General features: G+C 36.8%; 1 protein-coding gene and 1 pseudogene across 1 annotated transcript in view; one reads left to right on the forward strand and one right to left on the reverse strand.

Moving 5' to 3' along the window:
• EYS (EGF-like photoreceptor maintenance factor) overlaps nt 1-17,469 on the reverse strand; it is a 730,244-nt gene that overhangs the window by 253,798 nt on the left and 458,977 nt on the right. The window lies entirely within an intron of this gene.
• On the forward strand, nt 10,737-11,070 carry LOC144235555 (small ubiquitin-related modifier 2 pseudogene; annotated as a pseudogene).

Here is a 17,469-nt window from a genome sequence, read left to right on the forward strand (position 1 = left end):
TTTCAGTGAGAAGTTGGGAGTTGAGGGTTCTTTTCTGATTTAATGGTGCTATGCCAGAGGGGTGATTTATGGAAAGGTTGTGTTGCAGCTTTTCTAATGCATTTCGGTGCATTTGCAGACCTGCGGGAGTTGCTCAGCTAGTTTCTGGATTTCTTTCGACAGGAACTGCTTCATGTAGCTGAATATTCACAACATGGGAAGAGGCAAGTTCAGGGACATCTAGTGTTGCCATCTGAGTTCCCCAACTAACAGAAACATTTTTTTTAAAAGTTAGCCTAAGAAAAGCCTATGACCTACATGTTAAATAGAAATGTTTAAAAACAGTGATAAAATAGCACTTCTACTTAATAATTTGCAACTTAAAAATACTGAAAACATCTAGTGCTGGCGAGGCTGTGGAAAAACTGACACTGCTAGCAGGAGTGTAGGCAATGCAGCCTTCGTGCTCCTAGTACAGACGTGCAGCATTTGGGAATGATCGTAGCTCTAGAATGGATATTCACTGACTGCCTTCCTGAGGAACATGGGAACGTGGATTGTTTGTATGCCACACACACGTCATGAGGAGTCAGGACTGCTGCTTCCTGTTTACTTCATCAGCCACCTCCCAACCATTACCTCTGTGACATCCCATCTGTACTATATTGGATCTGAAACTGAGTTCAAAGTTGGAGTTTTCCTGGATGCCTAGAAACTCTGTCATAAAGATGCCCATTAACCTCTAGTTCCTCACTTTTCTTTTTTTGACTGCTTTTGTAATACCACCTCACATACTCAAGTAATGGATTTGTTTTTGAGGCTGTGGGGAATCAGAAGACCCTGGAAATCACTTCAATGATCTACTCCATACCTTATGTCCACACAGCCATAGGCTTTCTCTTCCTGCTTTGTCTCGAATTCTCTCTACCTTAGGCATCCAGTACAAGTCTAAGATCTACCCTGATAGGCCTGACACTTGATATGTTAACAGAATCTGAAGGAGTTTGAAAGTCTCTTTTCTGTCTCCTCCAAGACTGTTTTGCTACAGAGTCAAAGAAGTTGGAAGTCAAAGTTGTTTAACAGCCTCTTTGTTCTTTTTCATTGGGCAAGAAGCCTCAGCATCAGAGATGAATGGCTAAAAGAGACTTAAAGGTGAAATAAAAATACATTGCTTTAATATCTCGCCAGTATTATATGCCTTACAATATTAACGGGGGGAAATACAAAGCAAACTTATTGTTCACTGTTACTTTATACTCCAGGCATACACAAAGAACTTTTTAATGAAAAACTTCCCCTGCAGCCCCTGGACCTGGGGAGTGGTTTCATCAGTTATGCTAATGAGACCCAAGTTCAGTTAGTCTTGTTTATGAAAACATCTTCCCTGAAAATATGCCATATTCCTACATTTTCTTAAAATTATGATTCCAGGTACTTTCAAGGGTCTGTCCAGCCAAATAAAATGACTTGCTTTTGTGAAGCACACCTTCCCTATTTTCCTTCCACACTGCCATTATAGTTTCTACACCGAATGGGAAGTATGCTTCAAAATATCTCCATTAATTAATAGAGAGCTTTAGTCATTAGTTAAATGATTTTGATTGATCTGCTTTGTGTTCACATACAGATATGCTAAAGTTCTTCCATTACTGGCTTTCTGTCCATCAATATTACCTTAAGATGATCAAAGGCAAAGGCTTACTGGTTAGAAATCCAATGAAAGCTAATATCAAAATGGCAGAGAACAAGGAACTCTTCAGGTGGAATGTAAGTTCGCTTATAAGGTAAAACACTCATGTAAGGTGAATGACTGTATGCTGGCATTGTTCAATTCAGCTTGAATTTTAGCTGAATAATTCTGTGCAGCTTCATTTGTTAGTTAATGTAGCTATGAAAATATATTGGTCCTTTGGTCTTTCGACATTCACCATATATCTCTTTGAGTACTTAACATTCCTTCTATTCCTTTTAGGGAAAAAGGCTTATTTTTCTTTTTTTTCTTGTTGTTATAGACTATTTCGATGACTTTTTTCTTTAAAAAATATGATAGAACTCCATGGTGAGAACATATGATTTAGTGTGCCAAGCTGTTTTGCTGATTTAACTTCCAGATGAACAAGAAAATAAAGGTAAAAGAGAACAGTTTAGACCAGATAGGAGATACTAGAAGCCAAATGACAAATATAACTCTTGAAAAATGTACAATAAAGTGGCTGAGACTAAATTTAGTCTCTTAAGTCCCACAGGGATTAGCTGTATGTAAAACATTGTATATAGAAAATTGAGATAATCTTTGGTAGAAAAATAATGTTTCATTTTAATCAATCCAGTGGAAGGAGTTCCCTTACTCCGCTACCTCCCTCTGTGAGTACATAGGGTATTCATAGGAACAACATTATTTTTAGCCTAGCAGCTACTGGTGGCACAATGAAATAATCTCTGACTATGTGAGCATTCTTTGTCCATAGATATTTGAGAATATTTTATAAATGGACTAAAAAATGCCAAGAGTCAGGTTACAGTAATCCAGGCTCCAACTGATAATAATTAAGTTCTGCCTAATATTTACTTTTTAATAATGCAAAATCTTTTACATAAAAACTTTAAAATGGTGAATGTAAATATTTTAGGATTGTTGACATGTAATTATTTTTAAATTTCTGTTTTTCATTTAGAGTAACTTTTTTTTAAATGTTTGGGCAAAAGAAGCTATTAGCAACAGTTAAATACTATACATATTTAATATTATACATATATATGCAATGTATCTTAGAGATTTTAAATATAATTGAGAACATTAGCTCCTTGAAGTAGCAGATCAGACCTTGAATTTTCCATGCCCACCTAGCAGCAAACAGTGACAATATGAAGGGCTAGATTTCAGAGCTGAAGTATAAAAGGAATCTAAGGGAAAGAAAATTTCAAAATGTGGTTTGATATTTCAGAACTTTTAAGAATGCTATCTATCTATCTATCTATCTATCATCTATCATCATCATCTATCATCTGTCTATCATCTATCTATCTATCTTCTATCTATCTATCATCTATCTATCTAATCCATCTATCCATCCATCCATCCATCCATCCATCCATCCATCCATCCATCTATTATCTACATCCATCTATTCATTTGGATTCACCAGAGAGAGAAAATAGCCATCTCCATGAGCATCTTGCAACAATGTAAGAGGACAGATGCTAGTTGGTATCTACTCTCCTCTACATCTAAATTTAATTCTCAAGTATGAAACTGAGTTGAAAGGGGCTCAAATATTAATCTCTCTATCCTTTTTTTTTCCAACAGAAGAACAGCAGAACTTATTTCTTTTCTTTTTAGTGAGGAAAATAGTCCCTTCTTGGGAGAGTAGAGAATTCAAAAGACTGCTTAAACTTCCTTACAAACAAGGAACAAGTGAATTGTAAGCCCTGGCTTTTCTCCTTACAAACATCATCTATAAAAGAAAGTCAGCATGTCACACATGGACATTTGTATTTGATTGTGGTATATGTTTTTTTAATCATCACAATTTTTCTTTGCCTGAAAGTTTGTTTTTGTATTTATAGCCTCCAGATTTGCACCTACAAATGAGGTATAGTCTGTCAAGAGGTCACGATTTCAGTAGCTCTTTACATTTTCTAATCTCTTTGAAGGTTGTAGGGCAGAGGTCAGGCTTAACTTTCCAGTCACTGCAAATTTCCTTTTTTCTTGCAGTAATCCATGCTGACTGTCAGTGATAACACGGGGCACCTAACCAGACACCCTGACCATAGCACTGAGGGCATCTCACCTAATGGCTTTTTTCCTTCTCATTATTCTTCTGTATTTCAAATTAGCCAAGCGTTACATTTAGACACCTATTTCCCCAGGTAAAGGCATTTTAAAATTCCCATCTCTAGTTTTAAAGTATGTCATTAGGTACAAAATGGGAGTAATGATATTTGATGAAATATTTTGGGGGAAGAGACAATAATTTAATTATTCCTCTAGGGGATCTGAAACTGTTAGTAGGGATAGTCTTTTCTTTTTCTTTTTTTAAAGTTTATTTATTTGAGAGAGGGAGAGAGAGCGCACACACATGAGTGGGGGAGCAGCACAGAGAGGGAGAGAGAGCTCACGGGACTCAATCTCACAAATCAGGAAATCATGACCTGACCTGAGAATGAATAAGAGTCAGGTGCTTAACCAGGTGCTTAATCAAGTGAGCCATCTAGGTGCCCCAGTAAGGATAGTCTTTAGGCAAGGGAAGAAGAAAACCTGGAACACCAATATTAAAAAAAACAACAACACAAAAATTGGCGATATAACATGCTATAGGGAAAAGGGTAAATAAGAGAATCTTTACAAAAAGGAGAACTGAGAAGATAAGGCTCAGATTTTCAAGTGGATGTGTTTCAAAGGATATACACTTGATGAGCATTTAGAATCCAGGCAAAAAAATGTCTGGCAGAATGGGTGTTTCTTGTTCATTTTGAGTTAAATTTTGAAATATGAGATGCAAAGTTTAATTACATAAATCTCAAAGAAAAGTTATAAGGATTAGATTATTTAATATTTGTGAAATCATTCACACGGTGTTTACTACATAGTAATACTATGAGTTCCCTTTTATTATTTTTTATCTCAGTGGTCCTTGCGCAATCCTAAGACATGCATACTACTATTATTCCCTTTCCATGTGTGTTTCTGAAGGTTAAGTCACTTGCTTGGAGAAACTACATGTCCTCACTAAATACAGACTTGATGAGACTCTCTCTGAGGTGACTACCCGCCTCTGACCAAGGGGTGACTACAACACAAGCTGGTTTCCTGAGAAGCACTCTCCCTTGATTTTGAATTAAAAAAAATATTTTTTAACATGTATTCATTTTTGAGAGACAGAGTGTGAGTGGGGGAGGGGCAGAGAGACAGGGAGATGCAGAATCTAAAGCAGGCTCCAGGCTCTGAGCTGTTAGCACAGAGCCTGCCTTGGGGCTCCAACTCATGAGCCGTAAGATCATGACCTGAGCCAAAGTTGGGTGCTTAACCTACTGAGCCATGCAGGTGCCCTTGATTTTGAATTTTAAATGGTTATAAGAACTCTTGGAATTTATCCACATTACACCCTGAAGACAGTGACTTGAATTCCTGGTAAATACTCTGGCTTTTATGCTTTCTGAGACTGGTTCTTGAGCTTTTATTTTAATTCCTGAGCTACCCCATACCTTTCCAATATATTCTGTTGTTTCCATTTTGTCTGGCGTGCTCACTGCTTGGGAAAGGGGACTAGCATGCACTTGTGGGAACTGTGCCAAGTTTGCTTCTGCTGATTCTGAGTTGGTCCAGGGAAAGCTAATGTAATAGAATTCTTTGTCTTGGAAAAGGGAATATTTGAATGGTCCCATACAGACATGAGACTTGACTTCTCTAGTACAATTAAACCATGCTGATAAAGGTGGCCCCAAACATTTTTCATCCAATTATTTTGTGTCATCAGAGTAATGATTACCTTAGGTAGCATTCATTTGGGTGCCTATGTTCACCTTATAACTTTCTTTGTAAACTTTTATAAGATTGTCTGAAAATTCTGTTTGTTAATCTGATCTTCTTAAAAAAATGTTTTATTTCTGAGAGAGAGAGAGAGAGAGCACACAAGCGAGTGAGCATGAGCAGGGGAGGGTCAGAGAGAGAGGGAGATACAGAATCTGAAGCAGGCTCCAGACTCTGAGCTGGCTGTCAGCACGGAGCCCCATGCGGGGCTTGAACCCATGAACTGTGAGATCATGACCTGAGCCGAAGTCGAATGCTTAATCGACTGAGCCACCCAGGTACCCTGTAAATCTGATCTTTATTTCCACTTATTATGGCCAAATATTATTGACTACTTAAAAGAAGGGGTGAGGTCTCTTTCTACCTATCATGACCTGCCGTATTCAGCTTTGCTATGTGTATCCAAAATTACTTCTATTCCCCACCAGATTCAGTTGTTTCGTTTTCTTGAACACCTGCTTTTGCATTCCATCCTCCATGTGTTTGCTCATGCTGTTTCCTCCACTTGAAAAACTCTCCATCTTCTACTTCATCTTTCAAAATCCTACACCTTCAAGTCTCAAGTGGTCCTCTTTCCTTTTATGCCAATCCATGTTGATTCCTCTCTGAATTCCTATTGCTCTTACAATCAGCACTTCAACAGTATAGCAATTATTTCATGATTATTTCATGTGTGGGTGTTTAACTCCTACCTGAATGGTGAGATTCAGGTAGGTACACAGTGATTGCTTCCCCCCCTCAACATTTCATTATCAAAAGTTATGAACATAAAAAAGTTAAAGAAATTTCACAGTGTGAACCATCATATAAACACCTAGATCCTACAATTAACATTTGCTTTATCACATGTATATTCCTCTACCTATTTATCTGTCAATCCATCCACCATTTTACCTTATTTTTTGAGAGACATTACAAAACAAGTAGCAGAAATCAGTGTATTTTGGGGCACCTGGGTAGCTTAGTCGGTTAAGCATCCGACTTTTGCTTAGGTCATGATCTCGCGGTTCATGGGTCCGAGCCCCACATCGGGCTCTGTGCTGACTGCCAGCCCAGAGCCTGGAGCCTGTTTCAGAGTCTGTGACTCCCTCTCTCTCTGACCCTCCCCTGCTCATGCTGTCTCTCTCTCTCTCCTAGAAATAAATAAAAAAATTAAAAAATAAATAAATCAGTGTATTTTACCTCTAACACTTTAGAATGTCTATCATTAATTAGAGTGAATATTTCAAATGATATTTTTGTGATTAACATTTCTATACTCCAGAGTACACAGCAGAGTATTGACCACATCAATGAAAATTAATTTATTCACATTGGGTTGAATTTAGACATCACTATGAAATCCATTAGAAACTAAAGGTATGGAAGCCAAGATAAGTAGTCTCTGGAACCTCAGAAACATATAGTGGTGGGTGTGTTTCATGGAGTTGAAGAAGAGATCACCTATATGTAGTCTGTGCTAGTCCAACTTGTGACCTTTCAAGTATACTCTAGGGGAATGTTCAGGTAAACTTTCAGGAGGCAGCTGGCTGAGAGATCAGATAGGCCACTATCTGACGGACTTAAATACTAACGTGAGTGCTGCTCTTCTGTGTGCTTAAGAGGCAAAAGAATGACAATTCAGTTTATCTAAAGATATATTGAAATGAGGTGATAAAATAGACATAAAGGCTAAAAAATGGGGTTCACTTGCAGAGATCTGTGGAAGCCTGTTCCACTGTACCCAGCTGTGAGAAACTTGAACTCCTTTACAGAGCAGCACACACTTCAAATAGGCAATTTGAGCCCATTAAGATGGATCTGTGAGGAGGCCGTTTGCCTGAACATGTGCAGGGAGTGAGCTTCTGACATCTTATTAGGGCAAATAAAGTTATAGTGCTTCTCAGATTTGGTAGCACCTTTTAAAACATGTCATTATAGAAGTCATTATTCACCATGACTTCTTCCTGTAACTGAGATATATTTATATCTATATCTGTATCCACATCTATATGTATATTTATATCCACATACATCCCCTCGTTCTTCAATTGACAGGCTTCTTCTCATCCATATTTCTCTGATCATCCTTTTTGGAGAGTTCCTTCTGAATCTTTTATTTAAAAAGGAGGCCCACTTATCCTAATATACTCTATCTCTGCACTCTATTTCATGTGGGACATATCATGATTATTTACTATGCATTTGTTTACTTATTTCTTACCTTTCTACCATAGCAGACTAAATATTTATAACAGTAAAACCACATATTCCATTTCTCCTGTATAATTAGAGGATATTAGAGTACCTGATCCATGGTAGACTCCTAATTAAATTTAGTGGATCATATATAATGAAAATGAATGAACAGAGAAAAAAAATTGTTCCAGTGTTATTCTAAACGCCCTGGCTGTGTTTCGCTCCCAGCCTGGCCCTCTTACTTGTCCATTTCCTAATACTGCTATCTACCTTTGCCCCTTGACTTGGAGCTTCACTCAGACGTGACTTTCTGGATACTGCCACAAGTTACAAAATCATCTACCCCATTTCTGAAAACTCCCATTTGTTTAGCATGTTGCTCTCAGCTAGGGGTTAGGAGAAAATTATATCTGATGGAAGAAATGGACCACAAGCTGTGAATGATTGAGAACCTAACTTAAAATGTTACATCTCCTGAGGATGTTTATGTATTACAAGACTGGTAAACTCTGGAAGTGTGACCAAGCAACCTAAATAATTGCAGGCATTTTATGTAAAAAAGACCTAAGGATTTAGTTGACTAAAAGCTTAATGTGAATGGTCTGAAAACTGAGAAAAGCTAATTCATTCTTGTTTGAGTGCATGTGGATCACTTACACAGGGAACGCTGACTTCCACTGTCTGTGACAGTTTATATGGTAGCTGATACAATGAAGAGTACAGAAAATAGGATGGTGAGACTCTTACAAATCTTGTCAGTTGGGGAATGGTTTAGGGGCTGGAAATATTTACCTTATAGCAGAAAAGAATAGATAAGTAAACTTATTTCATTCATTAGAAAAACATCTACCAAATATATGCCAGTTCAAAGTTAATTTCTGGGAAAAAATTAGATTAAAAACAAAAATAGTCCTGCCTACATAGAGCTTAGACCCCATGGTTAAGTAAATAGTTAGAGACTGTTAGTAAGTTGGAAAGGGAATAGATTTATGGATTTATGCTTTTTTTCTCTTAAAAGAGCATATAGAGGACCAGTGCACACAAAATTGCATGAAAAATATATTTAAGTAAATAAATCTCAAGCATCAACAGATTCTGCAAACCTGGAAGGAAATGCTTTCTGGGATAGTAAGATCTTGTTATTTGTAGTATTAGTTAAACTATCAAGGTTCAGGGTGGCTATAGATGAGAATCCATATGCATTGAGGTAAGAAGTAGGGACTCGCCCACAGATTCTCTAAGATCTATAATTCTTTGTTAGTCAAGATCACAAATTTTCACTTATGATGACCAGATGATTGTTCTCATAAAAAGAAGTGCTTCAGGTCAAGCTTGAAATAAAAGAGCCATTTGATTTGGATTTCTTGATCCTTTCACAAAGGAAAGAGTAAAGAATTCTAGGGGCCGGGCATAATGGATACACAACTGATAAGTTTTTTCTGTATATGAATAGGAAGTAAAATATAAAGCAGAAAGATAAGGTAGCAGTATATCACCCATAAAAGTAGACATAGAGATGGGTGCAAGAGAAAGAGTGCCAACGTGGACTCTAGTTTTAATGTTGCTGTATTTCCTTGAGTCATATGGCTCCAAGAAAGTCCATTTTTTTCCTTTGATATGGAGTTTCCTCAGCAGAAAAATGAGAGGTTGAACTATATTATATGTATATTTTTTAGTTTCTTTTTTGAAATGTTGATTTTAGAGAGAGAGAAAGGGGGAGGGAGAGAGAGAGAGGGAGGGAGGGAGAGGGACAGAGAGAGCATGCACCAGCAGGGGAGGAGCAGAGAGAGAGGGAAACAGAGGATCTGTAGGGGGCTCTGTGTTGAAAGCAGAAAGCCTGATGCCAAGCTTGAACTCACGAACTGTGAGAGCATAACCTGAGCCGGAGTATGATGCTTAACCTACTGAGCCACCTAGGTGCCCCAAACTATATCTTTAATGTAACTTTTAGGTCTCATATTAAAATGTTTCAGAAAGCATTAAATATAATTTTCATAAAGATGTATATAATTAAGTATTTTAGATCATTAAGGTAAACTTTGAGAAATAAAATTGACATCTCTTCGATGGATCAATTAAAATTACCCCATATAATCAAAATATGACTCTTCTGATTCCTGAATCTAGCAATAAATCCAGCAGTGAAAACTCTTTTAATAAGCACTGAGATGTATTTTTTTTAACAACTCCCATATGATATTTTGAAGCAACCATTCTCTCAAATAATAAATTTTACTGTAGTTCATATTCTTCTGTTCTATTCTGTGAAATGAATGTCTTAGGTCCATTTAAACAAAATTGGAGATTCTAGAGACAGTGCACATCTAAAAGACTATGATATTTTTGCTTGAGAAAAAACTGAAAAATGACATATTAGTCACTGTAAATCTTTTAATTAGAAATATTCATTCTAATATAACATCTCTTCTCTTATTGGACAGAAGGAAATTGTGTTGAACTTTCCTGCTTTTAGGCATGTAAAAAAATGTGTCTATGATAGAATATAATTGACCTACGTAATTTTCAAGGATAAAAGTATCTTTTCTAAAAGCTTTTTGTACAATACCTAATAATTATAGCCTAATGAATTTTAAGTAACAGAATGGCATGGTTTCTTCATAATAGAAAATACATTAAAAATTTGACTTGCAGTAAGTATAGCAGCATATAGTTCATAAACGTCTTTAAAACATCTTTTACTTTACCATATTTACATATTATGTAGGCTAAGTAAAAATAATTCCATCTACTCCTTTGTTATATCCAGAATTGACAGATGGTATACTGATTCTATTTTTCTTTCAATATAGCATCACAATTAGAACATAATTTTCACTAAATTTTATTTTGTGAAATTCCCTGAGAGAAAATGGTAATTGCATAAGACAAAATTGAAAATAGAAAATGAAGAAAAGTTTTAGATTTGCATACTTTTAATTTTTACAATTAGCAGGGGAGTTTTCAAAACTGCTATATTCACTAAATAGATAAAGCATCTTTTAGAATTGAAAAGTTAGGGAGTTTTTGGTGTGTGTTGTGTGCTTGTTCCATGTGGACCTGGTACCTCTTTTGTGAAGTGGTAGCTGAGGAGACTACTGCACTTGCCGTGGCTGATGAAAAGCCAAAGGAAGGAATGAAGACTGAGAACAATGATCACATTAATTTGAAGGTGGTCAGAGAGGATCCTTCTGTGGTGTAGTGCAAGATTAAGAGGCATACACTACTTGCTAAACTATTGTGAAAGACAGGGTTTGTCAAAGAGGCAGATCAGATTCTGATCTAATGGGCAGCCAAGCAATGAAACAGACATACCTGCACAGTTGGAGAGGAAAGATAAAGACACAACTGATGTGTGCCAGCATCAGACAGGAGGTATCTACTAAAAAGGGAATCTACTGCTTTACTCCAGCACTTTGTTCCTCCAGACCATGTAGACATTCTCAATGAGAAAACTGCAATTTGTTTCTGCCACATACTGGTTACTATAGTGTAATTTTCTCTATTCTTTCATTTCCCCCTTTCCCATTCCTTTATTGTACATAAAGCAGCTGTGCATGTGCACAAGCATATTGCAGGTTTTTTTTGGACTAAATGGCCAATGGTATGTTTTGACCAATATCAAATGGAGCTAGGATGGAGAAAATTACTGATTCTCTGAAAATACCCTCTTTCTCCATTAGAGGCATGCTAATTCAGTTCTTATCTTTTTTTTTAAATTTTTTACAGTTTATTTATTTTTGAGACAGAGAGAGACAGAGCATGAGTGGGGGAGGGGCAGAGAGAGAGGGAGACAGAATCTGAAACAGGGTCCAGGCTCAGAGCTGTCAGCACAGAGCCTGATGTGGGGCTCGAACCCACGAACCGTGAGACCATGGCCTGAGCCGAAGTCGAACACTTATCCGACTGAGCCACCCAGGCGCCCCAATTCAGCTCTTATCTTGATGTTCTAGTAAGTTATTTGGCTCTCACTGTTTAACAACAACAACAATATAAAAATCCTTGCATATCTTGTTCAATTGGGAGAATTTTAATGTTTTTCATTTATCATTATAAAACCAAGGACAATTTTATAACTTTTTTGAACATAGATGATACAGGTACGGCAGTCTGTCTTTAAATAGGAATAAATTACTCTTAAGGAAATGAATCCTAGATAGTTTTTCCTTGAAGTCAAGCACCTTGTTGTTTAAATAAACCTCTTGCTTGAAAAAAAATGTTATGGAGTTTTTAATGTGTTCAAAAAGTTTCATGAAAAATGCGAAGTATGAAACATTTTTCCTACATTTATTGCCTATAGTATAGTACTGCAATGGTATAGTGGGTAGTGTTTAGAGTTAGATTCTGGAATCAGACTTTCTTAGTGAAAACTGTGTGTTTCACAGTGCCCTCAAGCTCTGTGTACCTTAGTGTCCTCTTTAGAATGAGTATAATAGTGGGGCGCCGGGGTGGCTTAGTCGGTTAAGCGTCCGACTTTCGCTTAGGTCATGATCTCGCGGTTCGTGGGTTTGAGCCCTGCGTCGGGCTCTGTGCTGACTGCCAGCTCAGAGCCTGGAGCCTATTTCAGAGTCTGTATCTCCCTCTCTGACCCTCCCCTGCTCACGCTGTCTCTCTCTCTCTCTCTCCTAGAAATTAAAAAAAAAAAAAAAGTTTTACAATGAGTATAATAGTACCATATTGGTTGGGCATTAGGAAAGAGTAATTAAATCTAGGTAAAGAGCTTAAAAGTGTGCGTATAAAGTAGTAAGAGGTTAACTAGTAGCGTTTTATTATTAACGTAATCATTTAAACATTTTTTAAGGAAAAAATGAGAATAAATAACTCCTCCATCTAATCTTGAAGGCCCTCTACTAATGCCACTCTTTTTTTATTTCTCCAGCAAAACCTCTGGAGTGCTTATTAGGCTTAAATCAATTAAGCCTTAAATAATAATTTCTCATATGAACATTTTATTACATGTGTATTTGCTTATGTCAGACCTGTTGCCTAAATAATCTCTGTAAGAAGCTGTTTCCAAGGCCTTCATCTATTTAACTAATCTCCATTAGTAAGATTTCCACGATGAAGTCTAATTGTTTTTCTTCTACTTGTCACACACTTAAGCCTTACATGCTTGTTTGGTTTTGGAGATGAGGTAACAATTCATCTGAAAGGCCAGAAAGAGAGTATCATAAGACATGAGAATACTAGCAGTTGTATTAGGCTAGCTTCTAGAGGAGGTAGGCTTGTAGTAAGGATAATGTACAATTAGGGGAAATGGACAAAGAGAGCATTCAGAGGAGAAGTTGTAGCATTAGCTAAAATGAATGTGGTAGGAAAAGGGAGGACTCTATTTGGACCATGGCTTTAGTGGTCCATGGTGGGTAGTACAGGAACAGAAGCTGATAAAGGACCTTAATTATAAGCCACATAATCTGCCCTTGAAATGACAGATGATGAGGGAAGGACTTCTTATAGGTGTTTTGATTTGAGACGGTCTCCTTTCAGAAGTATTTTAGGCAGAAAAATCTGAACAACAGTGAACTGTACAGTCTGGTGGTTAAATGAAAGAAATCTACAGTGAAACTGTCTACGTGAAACATCTGCTTCAGTTACTAATTACATGTCCTTAGATAATTAATTAATCTCTTTAAGATTCAGTTTACTCATCTTTTAAGTGAGTATTACAAAAGTACCCCTTAAAGATATTGTGAATATTCCATAAGATTGCCTGTAAAAATATTCATCATAGATAGTGCTCATCATATAGGTGCAAGATAAATACTATTATTATACAGCTATTAATGAGCATGAATAAAGGAACTAGATTGACATTATTATGTGGATGAAGTTTCTAATACATCCTTTTAAGGAAAATCCTGTTTGTTGGATTCAACTAACACTTACCAGATATGTCTATCTCACAATCAGCTGGACAGCCTTTTCCTCTGCTGACATAATCACATATCTACTTTTTTGTGTGTGTTCACTTCATGATCCTACTCATCTGCTTCTTGTACCATATACCAGACAGGTCCTGTCCCTGGTCCAAGCCTATCACTTTCTCATCTATGAAACTATAAAAGGAAGTGAGTTTAACAAGCAAGAAATTAATCTACCACCCTACTGGCCACTTAACACTGGAAAGGGCAGTGGCTTTCAGAATAAGCCACTAGGAACATCTCCAACTTCACACAAAATATATATTTGCTGTTCCCAAAACTTTTTAAACAGATTTTTAAAGACATATTGGAATATATGTTGTGTGATCATATAGCCCTGTCAGCAGCCTTTGTCTGACATCTTTCCAAGAAGCAGAAAAATGGACAGTGTCTAAACCATGAATGTAAAGGAGCAATGTTGGAAGAGAGGTGAAATAATGGAGAGAAGATTTTTTACTTTCACTAGACATTTTTTATCTCCTTCAAATATATTCTTTGAACAATATCCATGGTGGAAATTTGATAAATGTAAACGGATACATATGAAATTTGAGACCTGTCTGTAGATTAGAAATCATACTGCCAGTAATCTATAAGAAAATTCCAAAGGAAGAACAAATATATGTGATGTCTTTGATCTTCCTGTCCATTAGAAAAAAGGAGTCAGCCCATAAAATTCAACTGATAGAGCTGTGGAAAACTTTGGAGGACAACCAGAAAATAGTGTCTAAAATAAGTAAAAACAAAACCATGAGGAAGCTAAGTTTACTTAATTGGAAAGAGAAATATCTGCAGAAAACTTCATTAAAGTTTTTATAAAGTGTTTTTAATGAGATGCTATAAAATAGAAAAAAGTAATGAGCAATTTTTCTGGTCCTAGGGCAGCAATAGAAGAAAGAGACTTATATGGATGATAAACAATAATAACAATAATGGTATTCATTTGAGGGACACTTGATGCTTTTCAAGGAACTTTCATATAGATTACACTCATAGGAGCTTGTAAACAGAAAATGAGTGTTATTATCTTTATGTTTCAAAGAAAGGAGCAGATAAGTAAAAGACTTCTTTGTAGTTATAGAGGGGATGCTTTATTTTCTCACTTCTCTGTTTTCAGGTGCCCTTTAGGTGTCCTGTGCTTTTATTTTGAATCACAAGGAACATATAAAGATCTACCCTTTTGCCCTCATCCCAGTATACCCTACTTGGGCAGTGGTCAATGGTCTAATGATAAATCACAGAATGGCATTATTTGTGGTTATCTCTGCCCATGCTTATACTCATCTACAGAATTGGCATTTGGGGTTTTGACATGATTAGTATTGAACTACTCTTCCTGAGTGAGTACTTCTTCAGGTGAGTCCTGACAAGATTGAGTAGAACCATATCATTAACATGGGGGAATCAATCCAATGAAGGTTATAGGGAATGTTGTGATATGTGTCTAGTTTATTTAAAAACAACATTACTTTTTGGGTAAGTCAAACCCAAGAGTCTTGGACTTCATCAACCATTCACTGATGATGCTACCATGAACATCACCAGTTGCAGTGGATGCTGTGGTATATTGCCTGAGTCTCCTGGCGATGGGACAAAGGCCCAGGTCCCCATGACTCAATTCAGTAAACTGTGAACACCCCTACTCCAGAGCTTCACACAGGGTCAGCTAAAGCCTCTTTTGCAACTGCTCTGCAATTCAACTCCTACCTCTTCTCAATGCTGCTTCTCTCACTGACCTACAGAAGTTGTTATCAAGACCACCCCCTAATAAGCTTCCTAAGATGCAAATCTCTACTATTCCCAAAGAACCTGATTTAACATACTAGTTATTAAGTATCAGTGGCTGAGACTTAACTGCCGGGAATTATAGTCCATTATAGAATCTCCATCTTCAAATATTTTTAGGAATCCTCAGGACAGCTTGCACATGTTCATCCAAGGATCAGGCTTGCTCATTGGTGACTTCTGTGCAATGAATCTAAAACTTTATTTCTTCTTATTTCATGAATTCTCCACAGAGGCTATGGCAGGCTGGAATTGTGTTTCCATCACTTCCTCTGAGGCTCTTATATTAAAGGAGTTAAAATTTTCTTTCTGAGCAGTCTCTGCTACTGCACTCTAGGGCCAAAAATGAGTGTCATGGCTAGTACAATGCAAGCAGGAGAATGCTTTTTGCTATTTTATTCATTTGGGAGATGGGAAGAGATTCTCAGGGCATGGTTTTACCGAGGTATCTACTAAGCTCCTACCTGAATTTTTATGCTATTTTCTACAGGGCTTTGTCCTGGAATCTCCTACTTTTTACCTTGTAACATCTTGTCTTCGAAGGCAGAACTGGGGTTGCTAGGAATTAGAATTCAGCTAAGTTAAAACATAGGAGGGACTAGGAAAAAATTTCTATATCAAATACTATAAAACAGGAATTTACTCTGTCTTATGATGGCATTAGAATAAATTATCTGTGTCCTGGCAAATGTCAAGATTTCATTCTTTTTGATGGCTGAGTAATATTCCATTATATACATTATATATATGTAGTATTCCATTATATACATTATATATACATGTATATACATACATACACACACGCACACACACACACACACACACACACACACCCCACAACTTCTTATCTATTTATCAGCCAATGGACATTTGGCCTCTTTCTATAATTTGGCTATTGTTGATAGTGCTAATATAACATTTGGGTGCATGTGCCCTTGGAATCGGTATTTTTTGTATCCTCGGGTAAATACATAGTAGTGCAATTGCTGGGTCATAGGTTAGCTCTATCTTTAACTTTCTGAGGAACTGCAATCTGTTTTCCAGAGTGGATGCACCAGTTTGCATACCCACCAACAGTGTAAGAGGGTTCCCTTTCTCTGTAGCTTTGCCAACATCTGTTGTTTCCCAAGTTGTTCATTTTAGCCATTTTGACATGGATGAAACTAGAGTGTATTATTCTAAATGAAATAAGTCAGTCAGAGAAAGACAAATACCATATGATTTCACTCATGTGGAATTAAAAAAAGAAACAGATGAACATAGGAGAAGGGAAGGAGAAATACAATAAGATAAAAAAAACAGAGAGGGGGCAAATCATAAGAAACTCTTAACTATAGAGAACAAACTGAGGGGGTGTTGGGTGGAGGGATGGGTTAAATGAGTGATGGTCATTAAGGAGGGCACGTGTGATAAGCACTGGGTGTTATATTTAAGTGATGAATCACTAAATTCTGCTCCTGAAACCAATGCTACACTGTATTTTATATTTTTAAAATTGTTTAATGTTTTATTTATTTCTGAGAGAGACGGAGACAGCATGAGCAGGGGAGGGTCAAAGAGAGAGTGAGACACAGAATCCGAAGCAGGCTCCAGGCTCTAAACTGGTTGCCAGCACAGAGCCTGATGCGGGCTCAAACCCACAAACTGCAAGATCATGACCTGAGCCTAAGTCGGATGCTTAACTGAGTGAGACACCCAGGCACCCCACACTACATTATATTTTAACTAACTTGAATTTAAATAAAATCTTAAAAGAAAAAAAATTATCTGGAGAAGCGTTAAAAGTCCTTGTTCTATATTTATTGAGTTCAAACACTTTGGCTTAGTACCAGTACCTGCCTATGAAACCAGCTTTCAATTTTAAAAATTTAGTATATCTTCTGAAAAGTCTTAAACTATTCTTAAATGAATCTGTGTTAGGTAGAACAGAGTTCACAGATGTTAAGTTCTGAAACAATTTATCTCAATACATATCTTCTTTTTATTAAGCATATTGATGAAGTCAAGGTCAATTTGTGAGGAAGAAGCTAGCACAGGTTCTTTTAGCTTCATTTAGAAAGTTGGGTGGCTGGCCGTTTT

This window comes from Crocuta crocuta, unplaced genomic scaffold (genome assembly GCF_008692635.1).
Source record: "Crocuta crocuta isolate KB4526 unplaced genomic scaffold, BGI_CrCroc_1.0 scaffold205, whole genome shotgun sequence".
NCBI lineage: Eukaryota > Metazoa > Chordata > Mammalia > Carnivora > Hyaenidae > Crocuta > Crocuta crocuta.